Below are 25,665 nucleotides of genomic sequence, written 5' to 3'. Positions count from 1 at the left end.
ATCTGTCCACGTCGGTATCCCATCGGAGGAAAGTAGTCGGCCCACTTACTTACTGCAGAAATAAGCACCGAATCGTCGTGTAGCGTTGTCTAATGCAAATGAGAAATGTCCTGTGCATTAGGTATAACGACTAGTGGAACTACGCGATTATCTCGATTCGCAACAATTATCTGTCACCTTCGATGACCTCATCGCTGATGTTGCTTTCAAGTTTCTTTCGAAGAGCAAACCACGTTCTTCGTAGCCGAATTGTGAGACCAGGGGCTCCTGCTGTTGGAGATGGAGCCAGGCCCTATCAGATCGCTTCCGTGTATGGCGGCCGGACGGAAAGCAAACTGTCGAAAGGCGACAGTTGTGCTACAGTTGGGGGTATTATAGGCTCGATACGTTAAAATGACTGCAAGAAGTAAGCACTTAAATATGAATGAGACCGCACCGTTCCCAAACACCACCATGGTGCCAAACTTCGATTCGTTTTTAGATCTTGAGATGGTGTTCGATTCGAAAGACGTACGCTATCGAATGTTGCGTCCTTCCAATTGGTAGGCGGTTTAGTTTCGTATTTCTTACAGATGCTATCTGCCACATACACGTTCCGTTGCTACTACTGAGTGGCGTTTCGCATATAGAAGGTGTGATCCGAAATGGGTGCTTAACGTAAAATTCTTCGACGAGGATGGGATTCGAACCCACGCGTGCAGAGCACATTGGATTAGCAGTCCAACGCCTTAACCACTTTCTTTTTTTTTTTTTTTTTTTTTTAGATTTTTTGCCTTATCCATTTTTTTTTTATGCCTTATCCATTTTTTTTTTTAGTTTTGAAGTTTTTTAAATTGTTTTACTTTGGTTGAAAATTTTTAAATGTTTTTTTTTTTTGGTTTGTTCCTTATCGTTTTTCGTTTGTTTTGACAAATTTTCCAAATGATATTTTTTTTTTTTTTTTGTTCCTTAATCTTTAATCTCTTAGTTCGTTGTATTGTGGTTAGTCGTTTGTCTTCTGTCCATCTTCGTTGTTCGTTTTCTTTCTTCGGGTTTGCATTTTTGTTGATTCAAATACACCAAATTATGTATATTGTCGGAAGTACTGCTACTGGGATGGAAAAATTCGTGAAATTCAGACGTTGTCATATGCATCATACCCGGGAGACAAATGAGTGTCTTCGCAGAGAGTATATCCTTCGACTGTAGTACAGGGATGACGAAGTGTTGTGACAGATGTCCCACTTGGCCATGTTCTATGGCATCCCAAGGACGACGTGAAGAAAATGTTGAAATGTTGACTGATACCGGGGACCATATTGGCTGGTTGTGCGCCAGTGTTGTGTTGAGAGATAGACTTGAAAATCTAAGACATTAGGGGCACTGCCGGACAGAATATAGTTGATAAAATGTCCCACGAGCCATAGGTAACTGTTATGTTTGGCAGCTGGGAAAAGTCGGAAATCTGGGCGCAGAATGTCGTGGATCTGAATCGCATGAGGCGCAGTCCGGTTAAGCACAGCGAGTTTTTTGCGCGTCCAGTTCCAGATGTGCACTTGGTCCTTGCAGACAAACAGATGAGCAATAGTCGCCACCACGTGGCACAAGCCGCAGTAGGGACTCGGTGCAAGATTAATCCTGTGTCGCTTTTCTTGCGTCGGTACAGTTTCAGTGACCACGTCATACCATTTGGAGCGAACATCTGTCGGAAGTGTCGGATTATGAATGTTAGTCCAAACGAGGGACCAATTGCAAGCCGGATACTTCTTTTCCAAGGTGCCAGGCAGTGACGGCCGAAGTAAGTGGCGGTACAGTTGAACTGTCGGCTTCTTGAAAAGCTCGTCGTCGAGATAGCTACTTTCTAGATAATACAGTGCTATATGCTGAAAGTGTGGGCTGACGCGGCCAATGTCCACAGGCGGAGATAAGTTGCGAGGGCGGAACAGCTGATAGAGCCGCTTCGTGACGGTGTCTTCGCTGGCGGTGAGTATACGCCATGAGCGTTTCAGATACAGAGCCAAGGCGTGAATGCCGGGGTTTTTCAAGCCGAGGCCTCCCATATCGCATGGCAAAGCTGTCGTAGTGAAGGAAACCTTAAAAATATTGAGCTTCCAGACGTACCAGGCGGCCGCCGCTAGAAGTGATCTTGCTACTGTGGTTGGCATGGGTAGGACGGCGGCAACAAACTGTAATTTGGAGAGGGCATAAGAATTGACGAAAAAGGCTCGCTGCAAACGATCGAGGTGTCGCATATTTTGGTCACGCAGGAGTGCTTTTATCGCCTGAATTTTGGGTATCCAATTTTTGTGAGACATGTCCAGTGGCCGGGCCGTGACGTAGAGACCAAGATGTTTTCTAGTCTGTACACAGGGCAGCCAAGCGTCGCCCGTGAGCGGTCGTTCCTGACCAAGCGTTATGACGGCGGATTTATTGACGTTTAACATTGCACCACTATCGCTTTGGAATTCCTCAAGAATGCACTTCGCTGCGGTGACATCGTGAACATCATTAAGCAGCACGCTGACATCGTCGGCGTATGCTTGGACCACAGACTTGACACCATAAAACTGGAATCCAGGTAGGCTATGATGTAGGCGGCGCAACAAGGGTTCCATGAGGATCGCATAAAGCGTCGTTGAGAGAGGGCAGCCTTGCTTGATACCCCGTGAGAGCTGGATGTACTCCGTCAATGTATTGTTGATCAGGAACCGTGTACGTGTACCACTGATACAGTTGTTGATGAGGTGGATAAAATTAAGACTGAAGCCCATTGTTTCCATCACGCTACTGAGATAACGATAGTCAGCCCGATCGTAAGCCTTGTCAAAATCGAGAAATGCTATGGCCATTGGAGTGCGGGTGTCCCAGGTGAGGGAGACTAGATCCCGATACAGCGCCAAAATGGTGGACAGTGAGCGGCCACGGATCGCACTCATTTGGTATGGTCCCAGAAGATCGGGTAACAGCTGCTGTAATCGGGCATTGAGGGCGCGCGTCAGAAGTTTAAAGTCCGCATTAAGCAAAGTAATGGGCCGCAGATCTTTGGTGGTGGTCGGCGTCGGCGTCTTAGGTAGCAAAACAGTTAACCCCTCTGTGAAGGCTTGGGGCAGAGCAATCCCACGTAGTATTTCATTGTACATCTCCGTGAGTCCGTCCCCTAATATAGACCAATATTTGACGTAAAACTCGACAGGGAGCCCGTCCGTGCCCGGAGATTTATTTCGTGGTGCGGCAAGCAGGGCATCCTTCAGTTCTTCGGTGGTAAAGGGAGCGAGCAAGTCCCGATTGTGGTCGTCGGTAATGCGGTACGGTGGGTGTCCAGAGTGATACCATTCTCGCACTTTCTCATGTGGTACACCCGCACGGGTGTAAAGTGCGGCAAAGTGGTTGGCAACATGGTTTTTGATGTCGCGTTGTTGGGTATAAAAAGCACCGTCGGCATCTTGCAACTTATGAATAAGTTTCCTGCGCGCCGCATGTAATTGTTGGACGATATGGTGAACAGACGTCTGCTGTTGCGGTAAGTTGGTGAAATCACGTGCACGAATCTGGTGGCCGATAGCGTTCCGTCCCATCAACGATGTAATTTTCGCTTGGAGTCTGCGTACGTGCGTGATGTTATTAGGCACCTGATGATAATCCCGGTACAATTCTCGCAGGGCGCAGAAATAGAATTCAGTGATTTCCTTCTCACCGCGCGCGCGAATCCTGGCGTGGTGTTTGAGGCAAGTAATGAGTTTCCTCTTTGCATAAAGCGTCCACCAATCAATCCACGTGGGGTACGTGGGCCTGCGTGATGTTACGGAATGCCAAACCGACCGTATCTCACGCTCTAAAGTGGCGTCTTGTAAGAGGCGACAGTTGAGGTGCCATCGTCCGAAGCCTCTGTAAACCTTCTGCGGTGAGTGATTAAAGACGGTGTGGTAAGCGATATGGTCACTGAAATTAACGGGCCAATATTCGCAAGTTCCCACGTCGGCTAAAAGACCGCGGTGCACATAGATGCGATCTAACCTGCTGGAAGACGTCGGCGTAAAGTGAGTAAAGGCAACATCATCTGGGTGTAAGGTCTCCCACGTGTCGACTAACTGCAATTCTGTGACCAGTGTCAGCAGTTCCTGACTGAAGTTAAAATTCGGCGTTTGATCGGAGCGGCGCAAAACGCAGTTAAAGTCACCACCCATAATAATACGCAGACGCAAGTCGGTGATTAAAGGCGCTATCTCTCCAGTATAAAACTCCTTCCTCGCCGCTCGCGCGCTGGAACCGGAAGGAGCGTACACATTAAGAAGGAGTACATCATGGAACTGGGCGGCAATGCCCCGTCCTGTAGGTAACATGGACAAACAAGAACATTCAATGCCTTCCCGATACAAAATGATGGTACCGGCCTCCGTTCCTATATTGACAATGGCGTCATAACCGGGGACGTCGGCTAGGAGTGGAGTCATTGCTTCCTGTACGAACAGAATATCTATATCAGCGGCCCGTAAATACTGTCGAAGGCTGTGGATTTTTGCTTGAGAGACAATGCGGTTTACATTCAGAGTAGAAATCTTATAGGATTGTCGTGAACGGAGCGATATGGGACGACTGGTCATCTGCAGATGGAAACAGGTAAGATTTTTATCCCTTCAGTAGTCGTCCGCTTCGGAGGTCGTATAAGTCTAGACGTCGCCGTCCGTGGAAGCTGCATTGCGCCGAGGCGTAAGCAGCGTATCACCAGTTGCCATCGGTTCGTCACGGTCGGGAGTGCCGGCCATATCTTCAGTGTCATCCGCCCAATTGACAACAGACACTGCCGTTGTCGCGCCTGCTGTGGCGGTTCCGGAACCGCATAGCGGGCCGTCACCCTGCGCATCCGGCACTTGCTCCGTCCGCGGTGGTGCACAAGTCTCTGCCCTCCCCGTGTCAAGGTTGGAGACATCATCGTCAATATTCATGGGTGAGGCCAACGACGGAAGACAATCGTCGGTTCCCGAAGTGTCATCGCAGATCATGCGGCCTGCTTGTTTGGCCTTTTCACGCAAGAGGGGCGCCGATTGGGCTGCCTCAGGACGAGCGATCCGACGTTTCTTGTGTTTTTTCGGGGAGGACCTACCGACGGAGACTTCCGCATTCTCTAAAGGAAGAGGAAGAGTCCCTGTCTCTTGCCGTCTGTCAATATCGGTAGCAGCCGCCTCCACATCGTCAACCCTGGCTTCCTCACATGAGGCGTCACGGGGTACCGCGTCTAGTAAGCCAGTGGCCGGCAAAGCTTCCTGAGTGGTAGATATTTCCATAGGTACGTCATTCGTAATATCGGCCACACGAAGTCCCACGGCCACAGCCGGCGCCGTGGGTGTAATAGCACGGACCGCCGCTACATAAGTAGTCGGTAATATTGTCGGTTGCGTTGGAGTGGCTAGTTCACCAGCAGGCAGCTGTGTTACACGTCGTTGGATGCAATGTGCTCGGACGTGTCCTGTGGAATTACAGCCGGAACATGTACGGGGCTGTCCCTCATACATGATTATCGCCCTGTATCCACAAATCGTTAGGTAGGATGGAATATGCCGTTGCAATTCGATCTTAATTTGCCGCACACCATTCAAGACAGGGTACTTATGGAACGAGGCCCACTTTTCGGCAATGTTACTGATAATTTTGCCGTAGGACTGAAGAGAAGCATTAATTTGTTCGGCCGTGATTTCAAAAGGCAACTCGAAAATCCTGACGGTGCGAATACCAAGACCAGCGTGGACAACAGTCACCTCACCAACATTCCCGTCACTGTGTCGAAATTTATAGGTACCGCCACATGACTCGATGATTTTGTCGCACAATTCTGGGTCACGCAATTTGATATAAACTGTGCTACTAACAATAGACAAATGGATACCAATGATATCGGTGGGGGGTAATTTTACGTCTTCATCAAGAAATCGTTCGACTTCGTAATACTTCGGTCGAGAGAAACTGCCATCAAACATAAACTTCAAAGTATCTTTGCGCTCTGGGTGATCCATGTTAGGTTCTAGTCGTTAACAACAAGATGTAATGCGCGCCGCAACGGCCCTCGACTCACCACGTGCCGCACCGCAAGCCGCAGCTGAGCACGTAAACAACGCTCCAGGCACGTCCGACTGGCACGACGGCCGCGCCTCGACTAACCACTCGGCCACCTCGTCTGACTCATCGGAAACTGCGTCCCTCGCTAGTCCTTACGGAAAGAAGTCGTTTGTCGATTCGAAAACGCATCGTACTGTGGCTGGTGTTAACGCTGTAATGCCCTGCTGCAATGCAGCTGACCAAGCTCCCACTCATGAATCATTTAATGATGGCATCTGTCCACGTCGGTATCCCATCGGAGGAAAGTAGTCGGCCCACTTACTTACTGCAGAAATAAGCACCGAATCGTCGTGTAGCGTTGTCTAATGCAAATGAGAAATGTCCTGTGCACTAGGTATAACGACTAGTGGAACTACGCGATTATCTCGTTCGCAACAATTATTTGTCACCTTCGATGACCTCATCGCTGATGTTGCTTTCAAGTTTCTTTCGAAGAGCAAACCACGTTCTTCATAGCCGAATTGTGAGACCAGAGGCTCCTGCTGTTGGCGATGGAGCCAGGCCCTATCAGATCGCTTCCGTGTATGGCGGCCGGACGGAAAGCAAACTGTCGAAAGGTGACAGTTGTGCTACAGTTGGGGGTATTATAGGCTCGATACGTTAAAATGACTGCAAGAAGTAAGCACTTAAATATGAATGAGACCGCACCGTTCCCAAACACCACCATGGTGCCAAACTTCGATTCGTTTTTAGATCTTGAGATGGTGTTTGATTCGAAAGACGTACGCTATCGAATGTTGTGTCCTTCCAATTGGTAGGCGGTTTAGTTTCGTATTTCTTACAGATGCTATGTGCCACATACACGTTCCGTTGCTACTACTGAGTGGCGTTTCGCATGTAGAAGGTGTGATCCGAAATGGGTGCTTAACGTAAAATTCTTCGACGAGGATGGGATTCGAACCCACGCGTGCAGAGCACATTGGATTAGCAGTCCAACGCCTTAACCACTCGGCCACCTCGTCTGACTCATCGGAAACTGCGTCCCTCGCTAGTCCTTACGGAAAGAAGTCGTTTGTCGATTCGAAAACGCATCGTACTGTGGCTGGTGTTAACGCTGTAATGCCCTGCTGCAGTGCAGCTGACCAAGCTCCCACTCATGAATCATTTAATGATGGCATCTGTCCACGTCGGTACCCCTTCGGAGGAAAGTAGTCGGCCCACTTACTTACTGCAGAAATAAGCACCGAATCGTCGTGTAGCGTTGTCTAATGCAAATGAGAAATGTCCTGTGCATTAGGTATAACGACTAGTGGAACTACGCGATTATCTCGATTCGCAACAATTATTTGTCACCTTCGATGACCTCATCGCTGATGTTCCTTTCAAGTTTCTTTCGAAGAGCAAACCACGTTCTTCATAGCCGAATTGTGAGACCAGAGGCTCCTGCTGTTGGCGATGGAGCCAGGCCCTATCAGATCGCTTCCGTCTATGGCGGCCGGACGGAAAGCAAACTGTCGAAAGGCGACAGTTGTGCTACAGTTGGGGGTATTATAGGCTCGATACGTTAAAATGACTGCAAGAAGTAAGCACTTAAATATGAATGAGAACGCACCGTTCCCAAACACCACCATGGTGCCAAACTTCGATTCGTTTTTAGATCTTGAGATGGTGTTTGATTCGAAAGACGTACGCTATCGAATGTTGTGTCCTTCCAATTGGTAGGCGGTTTAGTTTCGTATTTCTTACAGATGCTATCTGCCACATACACGTTCCGTTGCTGCTACTGAGTGGCGTTTCGCATGTAGAAGGTGTGATCCGAAATGGGTGCTTAACGTAAAATTCTTCGACGAGGATGGGATTCGAACCCACGCGTGCAGAGCACATTGGATTAGCAGTCCAACGCCTTAACCACTCGGCCACCTCGTCTGACTCATCGGAAACTGCGTCCCTCGCTAGTCCTTACGGAAAGAAGTCGTTTGTCGATTCGAAAACGCATCGTACTGTGGCTGGTGTTAACGCTGTAATGCCCTGCTGCAATGCAGCTGACCAAGCTCCCACTCATGAATCATTTAATGATGGCATCTGTCCACGTCGGTATCCCATCGGAGGAAAGTAGTCGGCCCACTTACTTACTGCAGAAATAAGCACCGAATCGTCGTGTAGCGTTGTCTAATGCAAATGAGAAATGTCCTGTGCATTAGGTATAACGACTAGTGGAACTACGCGATTATCTCGATGCGCAACAATTATTTGTCACCTTCGATGACCTCATCGCTGATGTTGCTTTCAAGTTTCTTTCGAAGAGCAAACCACGTTCTTCGTAGCCGAATTGTGAGACCAGAGGCTCCTGCTGTTGGCGATGGAGCCAGGCCCTATCAGATCGCTTCCGTCTATGGCGGCCGGACGGAAAGCAAACTGTCGAAAGGTGACAGTTGTGCTACAGTTGGGGGTATTATAGGCTCGATACGTTAAAATGACTGCAAGAAGTAAGCACTTAAATATGAATGAGACCGCACCGTTCCCAAACACCACCATGGTGCCAAACTTCGATTCGTTTTTAGATCTTGAGATGGTGTTTGATTCGAAAGACGTACGCTATCGAATGTTGTGTCCTTCCAATTGGTAGGCGGTTTAGTTTCGTATTTCTTACAGATGCTATCTGCCACATACACGTTCCGTTGCTACTACTGAGTGGCGTTTCGCATGTAGAAGGTGTGATCCGAAATGGGTGCTTAACGTAAAATTCTTCGACGAGGATGGGATTTGAACCCACGCCTGCAGAGCACATTGGATTAGCAGTCCAACGCCTTAACCACTCGGCCACCTCGTCTGACTCATCGGAAACTGCGTCCCTCGCTAGTCCTTACGGAAAGAAGTCGTTTGTCGATTCGAAAACGCATCGTACTGTGGCTGGTGTTAACGCTGTAATGCCCTGCTGCAGTGCAGCTGACCAAGCTCCCACTCATGAATCATTTAATGATGGCATCTGTCCACGTCGGTATCCCATCGGAGGAAAGTAGTCGGCCCACTTACTTACTGCAGAAATAAGCACCGAATCGTCGTGTAGCGTTGTCTAATGCAAATGAGAAATGTCCTGTGCATTAGGTATAACGACTAGTGGAACTACGCGATTATCTCGATTCGCAACAATTATCTGTCACCTTCGATGACCTCATCGCTGATGTTGCTTTCAAGTTTCTTTCGAAGAGCAAACCACGTTCTTCGTAGCCGAATTGTGAGACCAGGGGCTCCTGCTGTTGGAGATGGAGCCAGGCCCTATCAGATCGCTTCCGTGTATGGCGGCCGGACGGAAAGCAAACTGTCGAAAGGCGACAGTTGTGCTACAGTTGGGGGTATTATAGGCTCGATACGTTAAAATGACTGCAAGAAGTAAGCACTTAAATATGAATGAGACCGCACCGTTCCCAAACACCACCATGGTGCCAAACTTCGATTCGTTTTTAGATCTTGAGATGGTGTTCGATTCGAAAGACGTACGCTATCGAATGTTGTGTCCTTCCAATTGGTAGGCGGTTTAGTTTCGTATTTCTTACAGATGCTATCTGCCACATACACGTTCCGTTGCTACTACTGAGTGGCGTTTCGCATATAGAAGGTGTGATCCGAAATGGGTGCTTAACATAAAATTCTTCGACGAGGATGGGATTCGAACCCACGCGTGCAGAGCACATTGGAATAGCAGTCCAACGCCTTAACCACTCGGCCACCTCGTCTGACTCATCGGAAACTGCGTCCCTCGCTAGTCCTTACGGAAAGAAGTCGTTTGTCGATTCGAAAACGCATCGTACTGTGGCTGGTGTTAACGCTGTAATGCCCTGCTGCAATGCAGCTGACCAAGCTCCCACTCATGAATCATTTAATGATGGCATCTGTCCACGTCGGTATCCCATCGGAGGAAAGTAGTCGGCCCACTTACTTACTGCAGAAATAAGCACCGAATCGTCGTGTAGCGTTGTCTAATGCAAATGAGAAATGTCCTGTGCATTAGGTATAACGACTAGTGGAACTACGCGATTATCTCGATGCGCAACAATTATTTGTCACCTTCGATGACCTCATCGCTGATGTTGCTTTCAAGTTTCTTTCGAAGAGCAAACCACGTTCTTCGTAGCCGAATTGTGAGACCAGAGGCTCCTGCTGTTGGCGATGGAGCCAGGCCCTATCAGATCGCTTCCGGGTATGGCGGCCGGACGGAAAGCAAACTGTCGAAAGGCGACAGTTGTGCTACAGTTGGGGGTATTATAGGCTCGATACGTTAAAATGACTGCAAGAAGTAAGCACTTAAATATGAATGAGAACGCACCGTTCCCAAACACCACCATGGTGCCAAACTTCGATTCGTTTTTAGATCTTGAGATGGTGTTTGATTCGAAAGACGTACGCTATCGAATGTTGTGTCCTTCCAATTGGTAGGCGGTTTAGTTTCGTATTTCTTACAGATGCTATGTGCCACATACACATTCCGTTGTTACTACTGAGTGGCGTTTCGCATGTAGAAGGTGTGATCCGAAATGGGTGCTTAACGCAAAATTCTTCGACGAGGATGGGATTCGAACCCACGCGTTCAGAGCACATTGGATTAGCAGTCCAACGCCTTAACCACTCGGCCACCTCGTCTGACGCATCGGAAACTGCGTCCCTCGCTAGTCCTTACGGAAAGAAGTCGTTTGTCGATTCGAAAACGCATCGTACTGTGGCTGGTGTTAACGCTGTAATGCCCTGCTGCAGTGCAGCTGACCAAGCTCCCACTCATGAATCATTTAATGATGGCATCTGTCCACGTCGGTACCCCTTCGGAGGAAAGTAGTCGGCCCACTTACTTACTGCAGAAATAAGCACCGAATCGTCGTGTAGCGTTGTCTAATGCAAATGAGAAATGTCCTGTGCATTAGGTATAACGACTAGTGGAACTACGCGATTATCTCGTTCGCAACAATTATTTGTCACCTTCGATGATCTCATCGCTGATGTTGCTTTCAAGTTTCTTTCGAAGAGCAAACCACGTTCTTCCTAGCCGAATTGTGAGACCAGAGGCTCCTGCTGTTGGCGATGGAGCCAGGCCCTATCAGATCGCTTCCGTGTATGGCGGCCGGACGGAAAGCAAACTGTCGAAAGGCGACAGATGTGCTACAGTTGGGGGTATTATAGGCTCGATACGTTAAAATGACTGCAAGAAGTAAGCACTTAAATATGAATGAGAACGCACCGTTCCCAAACACCACCATGGTGCCAAACTTCGATTCGTTTTTAGATCTTGAGATGGTGTTTGATTCGAAAGACGTACGCTATCGAATGTTGTGTCCTTCCAATTGGTAGGCGGTTTAGTTTCGTATTTCTTACAGATGCTATCTGCCACATACACGTTCCGTTGCTACTACTGAGTGGCGTTTCGCATGTAGAAGGTGTGATCCGAAATGGGTGCTTAACGTAAAATTCTTCGACGAGGATGGGATTCGAACCCACGCGTGCAGAGCACATTGGATTAGCAGTCCAACGCCTTAACCACTCGGCCACCTCGTCTGACGCATCGGAAACTGCGTCCCTCGCTAGTCCTTACGGAAAGAAGTCGTTTGTCGATTCGAAAACGCATCGTACTGTGGCTGGTGTTAACGCTGTAATGCCTTGCTGCAGTGCAGCTGACCAAGCTCCCACTCATGAATCATTTAATGATGGCATCTGTCCACGTCGGTATCCCATCGGAGGAAAGTAGTCGGCCCACTTACTTACTGCAGAAATAAGCACCGAATCGTCGTGTAGCGTTGTCTAATGCAAATGAGAAATGTCCTGTGCATTAGGTATAACGACTAGTGGAACTACGCGATTATCTCGATGCGCAACAATTATTTGTCACCTTCGATGACCTCATCGCTGATGTTGCTTTCAAGTTTCTTTCGAAGAGCAAACCACGTTCTTCGTAGCCGAATTGTGAGACCAGAGGCTCCTGCTGTTGGCGATGGAGCCAGGCCCTATCAGATCGCTTCCGTCTATGGCGGCCGGACGGAAAGCAAACTGTCGAAAGGTGACAGTTGTGCTACAGTTGGGGGTATTATAGGCTCGATACGTTAAAATGACTGCAAGAAGTAAGCACTTAAATATGAATGAGACCGCACCGTTCCCAAACACCACCATGGTGCCAAACTTCGATTCGTTTTTAGATCTTGAGATGGTGTTTGATTCGAAAGACGTACGCTATCGAATGTTGTGTCCTTCCAATTGGTAGGCGGTTTAGTTTCGTATTTCTTACAGATGCTATCTGCCACATACACGTTCCGTTGCTACTACTGAGTGGCGTTTCGCATGTAGAAGGTGTGATCCGAAATGGGTGCTTAACGTAAAATTCTTCGACGAGGATGGGATTTGAACCCACGCCTGCAGAGCACATTGGATTAGCAGTCCAACGCCTTAACCACTCGGCCACCTCGTCTGACTCATCGGAAACTGCGTCCCTCGCTAGTCCTTACGGAAAGAAGTCGTTTGTCGATTCGAAAACGCATCGTACTGTGGCTGGTGTTAACGCTGTAATGCCCTGCTGCAGTGCAGCTGACCAAGCTCCCACTCATGAATCATTTAATGATGGCATCTGTCCACGTCGGTATCCCATCGGAGGAAAGTAGTCGGCCCACTTACTTACTGCAGAAATAAGCACCGAATCGTCGTGTAGCGTTGTCTAATGCAAATGAGAAATGTCCTGTGCATTAGGTATAACGACTAGTGGAACTACGCGATTATCTCGATTCGCAACAATTATCTGTCACCTTCGATGACCTCATCGCTGATGTTGCTTTCAAGTTTCTTTCGAAGAGCAAACCACGTTCTTCGTAGCCGAATTGTGAGACCAGGGGCTCCTGCTGTTGGAGATGGAGCCAGGCCCTATCAGATCGCTTCCGTGTATGGCGGCCGGACGGAAAGCAAACTGTCGAAAGGCGACAGTTGTGCTACAGTTGGGGGTATTATAGGCTCGATACGTTAAAATGACTGCAAGAAGTAAGCACTTAAATATGAATGAGACCGCACCGTTCCCAAACACCACCATGGTGCCAAACTTCGATTCGTTTTTAGATCTTGAGATGGTGTTCGATTCGAAAGACGTACGCTATCGAATGTTGTGTCCTTCCAATTGGTAGGCGGTTTAGTTTCGTATTTCTTACAGATGCTATGTGCCACATACACATTCCGTTGTTACTACTGAGTGGCGTTTCGCATGTAGAAGGTGTGATCCGAAATGGGTGCTTAACGTAAAATTCTTCGACGAGGATGGGATTCGAACCCACGCGTTCAGAGCACATTGGATTAGCAGTCCAACGCCTTAACCACTCGGCCACCTCGTCTGACGCATCGGAAACTGCGTCCCTCGCTAGTCCTTACGGAAAGAAGTCGTTTGTCGATTCGAAAACGCATCGTACTGTGGCTGGTGTTAACGCTGTAATGCCCTGCTGCAGTGCAGCTGACCAAGCTCCCACTCATGAATCATTTAATGATGGCATCTGTCCACGTCGGTACCCCTTCGGAGGAAAGTAGTCGGCCCACTTACTTACTGCAGAAATAAGCACCGAATCGTCGTGTAGCGTTGTCTAATGCAAATGAGAAATGTCCTGTGCATTAGGTATAACGACTAGTGGAACTACGCGATTATCTCGTTCGCAACAATTATTTGTCACCTTCGATGATCTCATCGCTGATGTTGCTTTCAAGTTTCTTTCGAAGAGCAAACCACGTTCTTCATAGCCGAATTGTGAGACCAGAGGCTCCTGCTGTTGGCGATGGAGCCAGGCCCTATCAGATCGCTTCCGTGTATGGCGGCCGGACGGAAAGCAAACTGTCGAAAGGCAACAGATGTGCTACAGTTGGGGGTATTATAGGCTCGATACGTTAAAATGACTGCAAGAAGTAAGCACTTAAATATGAATGAGAACGCACCGTTCCCAAACACCACCATGGTGCCAAACTTCGATTCGTTTTTAGATCTTGAGATGGTGTTTGATTCGAAAGACGTACGCTATCGAATGTTGTGTCCTTCCAATTGGTAGGCGGTTTAGTTTCGTATTTCTTACAGATGCTATCTGCCACATACACGTTCCGTTGCTACTACTGAGTGGCGTTTCGCATGTAGAAGGTGTGATCCGAAATGGGTGCTTAACGTAAAATTCTTCGACGAGGATGGGATTCGAACCCACGCGTGCAGAGCACATTGGGTTAGCAGTCCAACGCCTTAACCACTCGGCCACCTCGTCTGACGCATCGGAAACTGCGTCCCTCGCTAGTCCTTACGGAAAGAAGTCGTTTGTCGATTCGAAAACGCATCGTACTGTGGCTGGTGTTAACGCTGTAATGCCCTGCTGCAGTGCAGCTGACCAAGCTCCCACTCATGAATCATTTAATGATGCCATCTGTCCACGTCGGTATCCCATCGGAGGAAAGTAGTCGGCCCACTTACTTACTGCAGAAATAAGCACCGAATCGTCGTGTAGCGTTGTCTAATGCAAATGAGAAATGTCCTGTGCATTAGGTATAACGACTAGTGGAACTACGCGATTATCTCGATTCGCAACAATTATCTGTCACCTTCGATGACCTCATCGCTGATGTTGCTTTCAAGTTTCTTTCGAAGAGCAAACCACGTTCTTCGTAGCCGAATTGTGAGACCAGGGGCTCCTGCTGTTGGAGATGGAGCCAGGCCCTATCAGATCGCTTCCGTGTATGGCGGCCGGACGGAAAGCAAACTGTCGAAAGGCGACAGTTGTGCTACAGTTGGGGGTATTATAGGCTCGATACGTTAAAATGACTGCAAGAAGTAAGCACTTAAATATGAATGAGACCGCACCGTTCCCAAACACCACCATGGTGCCAAACTTCGATTCGTTTTTAGATCTTGAGATGGTGTTCGATTCGAAAGACGTACGCTATCGAATGTTGTGTCCTTCCAATTGGTAGGCGGTTTAGTTTCGTATTTCTTACAGATGCTATCTGCCACATACACGTTCCGTTGCTACTACTGAGTGGCGTTTCGCATGTAGAAGGTGTGATCCGAAATGGGTGCTTAACGTAAAATTCTTCGACGAGGATGGGATTTGAACCCACGCCTGCAGAGCACATTGGATTAGCAGTCCAACGCCTTAACCACTCGGCCACCTCGTCTGACTCATCGGAAACTGCGTCACTCGCTAGTCCTTACGGAAAGAAGTCGTTTGTCGATTCGAAAACGCATCGTACTGTGGCTGGTGTTAACGCTGTAATGCCCTGCTGCAGTGCAGCTGACCAAGCTCCCACTCATGAATCATTTAATGATGGCATCTGTCCACGTCGGTATCCCATCGGAGGAAAGTAGTCGGCCCACTTACTTACTGCAGAAATAAGCACCGAATCGTCGTGTAGCGTTGTCTAATGCAAATGAGAAATGTCCTGTGCACTAGGTATAACGACTAGTGGAACTACGCGATTATCTCGTTCGCAACAATTATTTGTCACCTTCGATGACCTCATCGCTGATGTTGCTTTCAAGTTTCTTTCGAAGAGCAAACCACGTTCTTCATAGCCGAATTGTGAGACCAGAGGCTCCTGCTGTTGGCGATGGAGCCAGGCCCTATCAGATCGCTTCCGTGTATGGCGGCCGGACGGAAAGCAAACTGTCGAAAGGCGACAGATGTGCTACAGTTGGGGGTATTATAGGCTCGATACGTTAAAATGACTGCAAGAAGTAAGCACTTAAATATGAATGAGAACGCACCGTTCCCAAACACCACCATGGTGCCAAACTTCGATTCGTTTTTAGATCTTGAGATGGTGTTTGATTCGAAAGACGTACGCTATCGAATGTTGTGTCCTTCCAATTGGTAGGCGGTTTAGTTTCGTATTTCTTACAGATGCTATCTGCCACATACACGTTCCGTTGCTACTACTGAGTGGCGTTTCGCATGTAGAAGGTGTGATCCGAAATGGGTGCTTAACGTAAAATTCTTCGACGAGGATGGGATTCGAACCCACGCGTGCAGAGCACATTGGATTAGCAGTCCAACGCCTTAACCACTCGGCCACCTCGTCTGACGCATCGGAAACTGCGTCCCTCGCTAGTCCTTACGGAAAGAAGTCGTTTGTCGATTCGAAAACGCATCGTACTGTGGCTGGTGTTAACGCTGTAATGCCCTGCTGCAGTGCAGCTGACCAAGCTCCCACTCATGAATCATTTAATGATGGCATCTGTCCACGTCGGTACCCCTTCGGAGGAAAGTAGTCGGCCCACTTACTTACTGCAGAAATAAGCACCGAATCGTCGTGTAGCGTTGTCTAATGCAAATGAGAAATGTCCTGTGCATTAGGTATAACGACTAGTGGAACTACGCGATTATCTCGTTCGCAACAATTATTTGTCACCTTCGATGACCTCATCGCTGATGTTGCTTTCAAGTTTCTTTCGAAGAGCAAACCACGTTCTTCGTAGCCGAATTGTGAGACCAGAGGCTCCTGCTGTTGGCGATGGAGCCAGGCCCTATCAGATCGCTTCCGTGTATGGCGGCCGGACGGAAAGCAAAAAAATTTTCGACGAGGATGGGATTCGAACCCACGCGTGTAGAGCACATTGGATTAGCAGTCCAACGCCTTAACCACTCGGCCACCTCGTCTGACTCATCGGAAACTGCGTCCCTCGCTAGTCCTTACGGAAAGAAGTCGTTTGTCGATTCGAAAACGCATCGTACTGTGGCTGGTGTTAACGCTGTAATGCCCTGCTGCAGTGCAGCTGACCAAGCTCCCACTCATGAATCATTTAATGATGGCATCTGTCCACGTCGGTATCCCATCGGAGGAAAGTAGTCGGCCCACTTACTTACTGCAGAAATAAGCACCGAATCGTCGTGTAGCGTAGTCTAATGCAAATGAGAAATGTCCTGTGCACTAGGTATAACGACTAGTGGAACTACGCGATTATCTCGATTCGCAACAATTATTTGTCACCTTCGATGACCTCATCGCTGATGTTGCTTTCAAGTTTCTTTCGAAGAGCAAACCACGTTCTTCGTAGCCGAATTGTGAGACCAGAGGCTCCTGCTGTTGGCGATGGAGCCAGGCCCTATCAGATCGCTTCCGTGTATGGTGGCCGGACGGAAAGCAAACTGTCGAAAGTCGACAGTTGTGCTACAGTTGGGGGTATTATAGGCTCGATACGTTAAAATGACTGCAAGAAGTAAGCACTTAAATATGAATGAGAACGCACCGTTCCCAAACACCACCATGGTGCCAAACTTCGATTCGTTTTTAGATCTTGAGATGGTGTTTGATTCGAAAGACGTACGCTATCGAATGTTGTGTCCTTCCAATTGGTAGGCGGTTTAGTTTCGTATTTCTTACAGATGCTATCTGCCACATACACGTTCGGTTGCTACTACTGAGTGGCGTTTCGCATGTAGAAGGTGTGATCCGAAATGGGTGCTTAACGTAAAATTCTTCGACGACGATGGGATTCGAACCCACGCGTGCAGAGCACATTGGATTAGCAGTCCAACGCCTTAACCACTCGGCCACCTCGTCTGACTCATCGGAAACTGCGTCCCTCGCTAGTCCTTACGGAAAGAAGTCGTTTGTCGATTCGAAAACGCTTCGTACTGTGGCTGGTGTTAACGCTGTAATGCCCTGCTGCAGTGCAGCTGACCAAGCTCCCACTCATGAATCATTTAATGATGGCATCTGTCCACGTCGGTATCCCATCGGAGGAAAGTAGTCTGCCCACTTACTTACTGCAGAAATAAGCACCGAATCGTCGTGTAGCGTTGTCTAATGCAAATGAGAAATGTCCTGTGCACTAGGTATAACGACTAGTGGAACTACGCGATTATCTCGATTCGCAACAATTATTTGTCACTTTCGATGACCTCATCGCTGATGTTGCTTTCAAGTTTCTTTCGAAGAGCAAACCACGTTCTTCGTAGCCGAATTGTGAGACCAGAGGCTCCTGCTGTTGGCGATGGAGCCAGGCCCTATCAGATCGCTTCCGTGTATGGTGGCCGGACGGAAAGCGAACTGTCGAAAGTCGACAGTTGTGCTACAGTTGGGGGTATTATAGGCTCGATACGTTAAAATGACTGCAAGAAGTAAGCACTTAAATATGAATGAGAACGCACCGTTCCCAAACACCACCATGGTGCCAAACTTCGATTCGTTTTTAGATCTTGAGATGGTGTTTGATCCGAAAGACGTACGCTATCGAATGTTGTGTCCTTCCAATTGGTAGGCGGTTTAGTTTCGTATTTCTTACAGATGCTATCTGCCACATACACGTTCCGTTGCTACTACTGAGTGGCGTTTCGCATGTAGAAGGTGTGATCCGAAATGGGTGCTTGACGTAAAATTCTTCGACGAGGATGGGATTCGAACCCACGCGTGTAGAGCACATTGGATTAGCAGTCCAACGCCTTAACCACTTTTTTTTTTTTATTTTATTTTTTTTTTTTTATTTTTTTTAACATTTGCGCCAATTCGTAACAAGAAAGAATGAACAAAGTGTATATCATTGCTAGGCTGCCGTAGCGCAATATAAGAAATGAAATGTCTTCTTGAGGTCTTTTTCTTTTTTTTTTTTTTCTTTTTTTTTTTGATCTAGTAGTAAACAGAAATTGTTATGGTGCACAAAAGACTATCACTTCATAATTGAAGGAAGGTTGCTCCGCTCGCTCTGCGAGAGAAGGGAAATGTGAAAGCGAAAATGGGAAAGAAAAAATGCCTTCTGCATTGGTGAGCATCTGAATAGTATCGTAAAATTGCGGCAAGTGCTAAAGTCCCAGGAAGCAAATGGGAGTCATACATACAGGTCACTGGCAACCTCTGCGATCCGAAAGATTGTATTTGAAGCATTTAACCGTTAATTATGATGTTCAGCATATTTCCAAATATCCTCCTGTAGTCACAGTGTTGTCTCATTTTAAAGTGTTCAATTTCTATGGAAGAATAATAGTCGAGGAAAGTAGCATGCCTATTCTGCATAATAAACGATGCTGTGTGGCCCATGATCCACGTTGCAGCGTTGTTTTTTGCTCGTGGATATCTCAGTTTTTGTGGCTGAATGATCTCTAAAAGATCTACACCACGGCGCGTCGTACGGTCTATCACCGACAATCGTTGACGAAGAAATGTAGTAATTTCTTCTGCATGTCCGCACGTGAACCTATGAAGAAGCGTATCGACCCTTCCGCATGCGTCACAGTTGGGCGTTGGATGAAGGCCAATTTTATGTAGCTTTTCATTCGTTGCTACTTTATCGTTGACTGTTAGATACCAGTCGGCTATGACGCGTGACGGTAACACGTCGCTGTGCACATTCCGCCATACTATACTCCAATGTGTATGTGGATGTTTTTCTTCGAGACGATTCCTGTGGTTTGTTGTCGTGAGAAGGCCATAAAGCTTCCTGTTCGTCAGGCTTCCGTTATCGACGATGTTGTGTCGAATGTAGCTCATTTCCATGTAGTACAGTCGCACATGTCGGTAAGAAAGTGGAATGCCGGCGATATTAACGGGTGGGTCAAGGCTATGAGGCTTCCACCGCTGAATGAGGTTTGTGATGATACTGGTCCTCCGGGTACGGAACTCCTTCCTGATGCGATTTAGGAGCAGGGTGACACATTTTTTGTGTACTTTAATGAGGTTAAGGCCACCTTTGAACGAAGGTAAGGTTAAGGTATCGAATTGAACTTTGAAAATGTGCCCCCTAAAAAGAAACCAACATAACGCTTGTTGTATACTCTTGGCTAGATGGTCGGAGATTGGAAGAATTTGCGCCAAATAAGTCATCTTGCTCGTAATGGCGATCTCGATGGTCTTAACTTTCTGTAGTATGTTCAAGTCACGGTCGGAGTGAAGTATCAAAGCAGCACGTAATTTATTAAGCATGTGTGACCAGTTCTTCGTCAGGAATTTGTCTGGTTTGGCCGCAAAAGTAACACCGAGGGTTGTGTGAGAATCCTTGACCTTGCACCAGGTAACATGGGATATGTCTCCGATACCGCCACCGATCTGCAAAGCTGTGGTTTTAGTTCTATTGAGTATTGCTCCTGAAAGAAACGTGAATTTTTGTAAAAGAGTTTCCGCTGACAGAAGTTGTTGCGATGATGACACAGTTACGCATACATCGTCAGCATACGCAATGCATGGGATAGTGACAGACTGGACGCTAAGTCCGATCCCGCTATGCGCCAAGTTGTTCAGTAGCGGCTCCACTGCAATGGCGTACAAAATCATTGACAGAGGACATCCTTGGCGGACGGATTGCTCAATGGAAACTTCTTTTGTAAAATGGCCATCAATGAGAATCCGTGAAGAGGCGTTTGTAGTAAGTTTGCGAATTAATTCTATGAGATGAAGTCCAAAACCTAGTTTCTTCATGCTTTTAAAGAGGAAGTCATGACGTACACGGTCATAAGCCTTCTCAAAATCTAGAAAGATCAGAGCGCCCTGTCCTTTGGTTTCAGCATACGAACAGATGATGTCCCTCAAATCGCAGGCTGCTGAGATTGCACTTCGGCCTTGCACTGCACTGTACTGGTAACTGCCCAAAACCTTGTACATAACGGTTTGCATCCTTAGCTTAATCGATCTGGTGATGATTTTGAAATCGGCATTCAGGAGTGTGATGGGTCGCATGTTTTCGACCTTCCTGCTGTTCCCTTTTTTCGGTAAGGGCAGGATGATACCTTCCGTAAATGCCTTGGGTATAGCTTCCAGGTGCCAGAGTTCATTCGCTATCTCGAGGAGTGTAGGACCGAGGAGGTTCCAGTAACGCTGGTAAAACTCAGCGCTGAGACCGTCGGGTCCTGGTGACTTCCCTTTCTTTGCACTGTGGACCGCCAGTCGGATTTCGTCCTCTGTGAAAAGAGATTCCAGATTTGCAGTATCCTGTTGCGACAAGCGACAGCGCAAGGTCCTAAGAAAATCGTCGCACGAGTGTTCATCAACGGCTTGCTTCTTGTAAAGTTGACTATAATAGTCGTAGACGTGCGAGATGATGTCACGTTGCTTCGTGATGGCATTCTCAGCGTCATCAACAACGGCTTCAATCAACATGGCTTTACACCGTTTCGTCGTTCTCAGGATGTGGTACAGAGAGGCCCGTTCTTCGGCGGCAACGTCCTTTGGGTGGGCTCGCACGATGATGCCTTGCATTCGTTGGCGTTGTATCGCCGTGATTTTCGCTTTATATCGTTTGATCTTTATGTCGATATCGCCAGAAGGATTGTTAGCGCGACTGTACAGTTCTCTCAAACAGCGATAATAAAACTCAATAGTCTGTTTCTGCCAAAAGCTTTTTTGTCGGGCGTAACTCATGAGGGTGAGGCGTAATTTAGGCTTAGCACACTGAGTCCACCACTGGAGAGCGCTATCGTAACGACGTCGTTGCCGCTGGAGCTGTTGCCACGTCATGTTCACCTCCTCTTCAAGTTGGGCATCCTGCAGAAGGCTGACATTCAATTTCCAGTAGCCTTTCCCGCGGTATATTTGCTGGCGGTGTAGGTTAAGGTAACACTGATACGCACAATGGTCGGAGATGTTGACAGGAGCTATGTCACAGTTCACAGCGTGCCGCTGGAGGGCCTCGGACACATAGATCCTATCCAACCGACTGGCAGAATGACTAGTTACGAAGGTGTACGCTACCCGCTCACCGTGCAGTTGTTGCCATGTATCGTGAAGACGCATGCCATGAATTAAATGTTCAAGTTCGATACATCTGTTCGTGTGAGGAGTTTGGTCTCTGTCGTTAAGCACACAATTGAAGTCACCACCGAGGATGAGATGTGCACGATAAGCGCTAAGAAGAATGGGAACCTCGTTTTTATAAAATGTTGAGCGATCTCTCTTATGAGTGCTACCTGAGGGAGCGTACACGTTAACAATCTGCACACCATTCACTCGAAGAGAAATGCCACGACCACTAGGCAGCCGCTGCACATCCGTAAATGGTATATCGTCACGCAGAAGTATGGCAGTGCCTACAGCATCCTGGAGGTTGATGTTATCAATGAGAACGTAACCGGGCACTTCTAAGACTGTGCCTACCTCCTGTAGGAGGGCAATGTCAACGCTGGTACCATACAAGAAATCAGTTAGCGAACGGAGTTTCACCGCACTTTGAATTCTATTGACGCTAAGTGTGGTAACGTTGTAGGTTTGGCTATCGCACATGATGGTTCAGAGGACAATGAGCTCTGTGTTGGATCGTCCTTCTCGACGTCTTTGAATCAAACTCGTTGGGAACATCTGGAGTACTCAGAGAGTGGAAATGTCGCAGCGCGATGGTCATGCGCGAGAGCAGCTACTGCTGCATCTCCTCGTCCTGCTGCCACCACGGCTCATTGCTGTCGGGGTGCTTCGCGGTGCGCGCGCCGCCCTGCCCGCCACCGCCGGCTGAGTCTGTCAACGTGGTCGCATCCGCCTGACCACCACGCGGGGCTGCGACTGACGTCATCGAGTTCCTGCGGGAGCGCTGCTGCAGCTGTTCGCTACTCTGTTCGCTCTTCCTCTTAGCCGTTACGGTGCTCCGTTCCCTCTCAGCGCTCAGTAGTGCCTCCAGGTGTTTGGTCTGTTCACGAATGCGTTCTTGCCTCGCGGTGTCCTCGCAGCGCACGGAGCAAGAAGATTGAGGTTCAGTCTCGCTGCCACTTTCTGACATGTGTACGGGTCTCAAATCATCCGATTTTTCCTCTTTGCTACTATACCCTTTGCTTCTCCTTCGGTGGCCTTACTTCGTTTCTGCTGCAGTCTCTATCGATAGGGGCGGTTCAGGCAAACTGATCTGCACCCGCTCCTGTATCTCACACGGCTTAGTTTCAGAGGTGGCTGGCGCATCGTTGTTATCCAGCGGTAACTGCCCCGGTGAGGATGACGGTGCCGGATCGACGTCCGTCCTACCGCAAATGTCTTGGGCACTGCATTCCACCTGAACTGGCATCTCCGCCTCGCTAACACGTTCCGGCTGCCGAGGTGGTGGTACCATCCCCTCGACTACCTCACTCAATATAGGAACAAGCTTTTCACTACCGTCTGCAGGACGTTTCCGTGGAAGTTGAAATGGACGTCGACGTGTACAGTTCATCCGCAGATGTTCTGTTGAATGGCAGATCGAACAGGTAGGGGGTTGTCCAATGTAAGTTACCTGTGCACGACAGCCGCCAATGGCAACATACGAAGGTATATGCTTTTTTAAGTCCACACGTACACTTAGCACCCCGCTGTTAACTTGGTAGCGATATGCACTCGACCATTTTTCATTGGTAACCGACAAAACAACGCCGTACAGTGACAGAGAACGTGCTATCAGGTCATTAGGGCACTCAGGTGGCACATTAAATACCCTGACGATCCTCACTCCGTATCCCGAAGGCACGATTTGGACATTGCTAATACTGCCATCATTATGACGAAATGGTCTCACACCAGCATGCTCCTCAACGAATTTCTCATAAGTGTCACTCGAAATAAATATGATAAATAACGAGTACTGCACATAGTCCTACTGGAACGTGTCGACTATATCTTCCGGCAATTTCAGATCCTCAAAAATCCACTCATGGATTTCGAAAGCCGTCGGTCACAAGGCAGCACGATCGAAAACACACTGAACGCTGTTCGCTCTGATAATTGTCGACATCTTACTTACGACAGTGGTACAGAAACAAACGTTAACAGTGCTCGCACACGCTGCGCAGCTCTCCACCGCAGCACTGCTCGCGACATAAACACTGGCCTGCGCTACCGCCCGTCACCGCGCGATGTGAACTGGCCGAGTGCCTGAGCACGACTGATGTCCACTCGGCCACCACGTCTGACGCATCGGAAACTGCGCCCCTCGCTAGTCCTTACGGAAAGAAGTCGTTTGTCGATTCGAAAACGCATCGTACTGTGGCTGGTGTTAACACTGTAACGCCCTGCTGCAGCGCAGCTGACCAAGCTCCCACCCGTGAATCATTTAATGATGGCATCTGTCCACGTCGGTATCCGATCGGAGGAAAATAGTTGGCCCACTTACTTACTGCAGAAATAAGCACCGAATCGTCGTGTAGCGTTGTTTAATTCAAATGAGAAATGTCCTGTGCATTAAGTATAACGACTACTGGCACTACGCGATTATCTCGATTCGCAACATTTATTTGTCACCTCCGGTGACCTCATCGCTGATGTTGGTTTCAAGTTTCTTTCGAAGAGCAAACCACGTTCTTCGTAGCCGAATTGTGTGACCAGAGGCTCCTGCTGTTCGCGATGGAGCCAGGTCCTATCAGATTGCTTTCGTGTATGGCGGCCGGACGGAAAGCAAACTGTCGAAAGGCGTGCTACAGTTGGGGGTATTACAGGCTCGATACGTTAAAATGACTGCAAGAAGTAAGCACTTAAATATGAATGAGAACGCACCGTTCCCAAACACCACCATGGTGCCAAACTTCGATTCGTTTATAGATCTTGAGATGATGTTTGATTCGAAAGACGTACGCTATCGAATGTTGTGTTCATCCAATTGGTAGGCGGTTTAGTTTCGTATTTCTTACAGATACTATCTGCCACCTACACGTTCCATTGCTACTACTGAGTGGCGTTTCGCATGTAGAAGGCGTGACCCGAAATGGGTGCGTAACGTAAAATTCTTCGACGAGGATGGGATTCGAACCCACGCGTGCAGAGCATATTGGATTAGCAGTCCAACGCCTTAACCACTTTTTGTTTACTTCCGTAGCAGTCGCGCGACTCCGAACTTTTTTTTAATTTTTTTTTGCCTTCTTCGGCGAGCTTCAGTGCACCACTTCTTTTGTTGTTGTTGTTTTTAATGGGTTATGAAACCGAATTGCATATTGAAGACAATGTTAGAAAATTGTAAATAGTAATCCGAATTGATTATGGTGAAAATAACTCTCTCTATAATACTATTGACTGCATTAACAGAACGCAAAATATTCTTCCATTAGAATTTAAACAAAAGTGAGAGAGAAGCAAAAATAAAAAGTAAGATAGGAAATTAAACTTCTTCAGTGATGCACGTCTTTTGCATGAGAATAGTTTTTCCTTACTATTCTTGTGCTGTGGCATGACTCCTGTTACTTCTTGGGAAAACATGCTTTTTCGGGGTTCTGTTGAGGCCTTCACGGCTACCGTATCGGTCCCTGGGCACACGAAGTCCCCACCGTACTTCACCCTCAACAGCAATCCCCTACTTTCGCAGTCTATCTTGTTCGGTTGATTTCATATTATTTAGGTATTAACCGATGCCTTGTTTCTGAAACAAAATTTGCATCATATTTCCGAACTTCTTTTTATGGTCTTTGTTCCGGTATATTTTGAAGTATTCGTCTTCCATATATTCTCGATATTCTCGTAGATTATCATTGCCTTTGTTGTTAACAACATAATTGACAAAATTTCCGAATAGCCACAAGATGACATTGTTTTTTTGTGGTGGAAAGGAAATTTCTTCTGGGAAGAGTATATCGTTTAATGTCCCCCTGCGGGTTCGGGGGTAAGAATAGGCCCGCGGTCTTCCTGCCTGTCGTAAGAGGCGACTAAAAGGAGTCTCAAACGTTTCGGCCTTATGTGATGGTCCCCTCTCGGGTTTGACCTCCATCTATCTAAATTATTCCGAAGAGCGAG

The 25,665-nt window shown here is 47.8% G+C and overlaps 13 non-coding genes across 13 annotated transcripts; all 13 read right to left on the bottom strand.

Annotated features, from left to right (window-relative positions):
• Positions 1–6,970: 6,970 nt before the first annotated feature.
• Positions 6,971–7,052, bottom strand: Trnas-gcu. The gene has a single exon. It is a non-coding gene; the product is annotated as a tRNA-Ser (tRNA).
• An 822-nt stretch (positions 7,053–7,874) lies between these two features.
• On the bottom strand, positions 7,875–7,956 carry Trnas-gcu. Its single transcript has one exon. It is a non-coding gene; the product is annotated as a tRNA-Ser (tRNA).
• Positions 7,957–8,778: 822 nt separating this feature from the next.
• On the bottom strand, positions 8,779–8,860 carry Trnas-gcu. Its single transcript has one exon. It is a non-coding gene; the product is annotated as a tRNA-Ser (tRNA).
• An 822-nt stretch (positions 8,861–9,682) lies between these two features.
• On the bottom strand, positions 9,683–9,764 carry Trnas-gcu. Its single transcript has one exon. It is a non-coding gene; the product is annotated as a tRNA-Ser (tRNA).
• An 822-nt stretch (positions 9,765–10,586) lies between these two features.
• Trnas-gcu lies at positions 10,587–10,668 on the bottom strand. The gene has a single exon. It is a non-coding gene; the product is annotated as a tRNA-Ser (tRNA).
• Positions 10,669–11,489: 821 nt separating this feature from the next.
• On the bottom strand, positions 11,490–11,571 carry Trnas-gcu. Its single transcript has one exon. It is a non-coding gene; the product is annotated as a tRNA-Ser (tRNA).
• Positions 11,572–12,393: 822 nt separating this feature from the next.
• On the bottom strand, positions 12,394–12,475 carry Trnas-gcu. Its single transcript has one exon. It is a non-coding gene; the product is annotated as a tRNA-Ser (tRNA).
• Positions 12,476–13,297: 822 nt separating this feature from the next.
• On the bottom strand, positions 13,298–13,379 carry Trnas-gcu. The gene has a single exon. It is a non-coding gene; the product is annotated as a tRNA-Ser (tRNA).
• Positions 13,380–14,200: 821 nt separating this feature from the next.
• On the bottom strand, positions 14,201–14,282 carry Trnas-gcu. The gene has a single exon. It is a non-coding gene; the product is annotated as a tRNA-Ser (tRNA).
• Positions 14,283–15,104: 822 nt separating this feature from the next.
• On the bottom strand, positions 15,105–15,186 carry Trnas-gcu. The gene has a single exon. It is a non-coding gene; the product is annotated as a tRNA-Ser (tRNA).
• An 821-nt stretch (positions 15,187–16,007) lies between these two features.
• On the bottom strand, positions 16,008–16,089 carry Trnas-gcu. The gene has a single exon. It is a non-coding gene; the product is annotated as a tRNA-Ser (tRNA).
• A 496-nt stretch (positions 16,090–16,585) lies between these two features.
• On the bottom strand, positions 16,586–16,667 carry Trnas-gcu. The gene has a single exon. It is a non-coding gene; the product is annotated as a tRNA-Ser (tRNA).
• Positions 16,668–17,489: 822 nt separating this feature from the next.
• Trnas-gcu lies at positions 17,490–17,571 on the bottom strand. The gene has a single exon. It is a non-coding gene; the product is annotated as a tRNA-Ser (tRNA).
• Positions 17,572–25,665: the final 8,094 nt, after the last annotated feature.

This window comes from Schistocerca americana, chromosome 2, assembly GCF_021461395.2.
Source record: "Schistocerca americana isolate TAMUIC-IGC-003095 chromosome 2, iqSchAmer2.1, whole genome shotgun sequence".
In the NCBI taxonomy this organism is placed as follows: domain Eukaryota; kingdom Metazoa; phylum Arthropoda; class Insecta; order Orthoptera; family Acrididae; genus Schistocerca; species Schistocerca americana.
The sequence above is the reverse complement of the archived record's forward strand: the minus strand, read 5'-3'. Positions and strand labels throughout refer to the sequence as shown.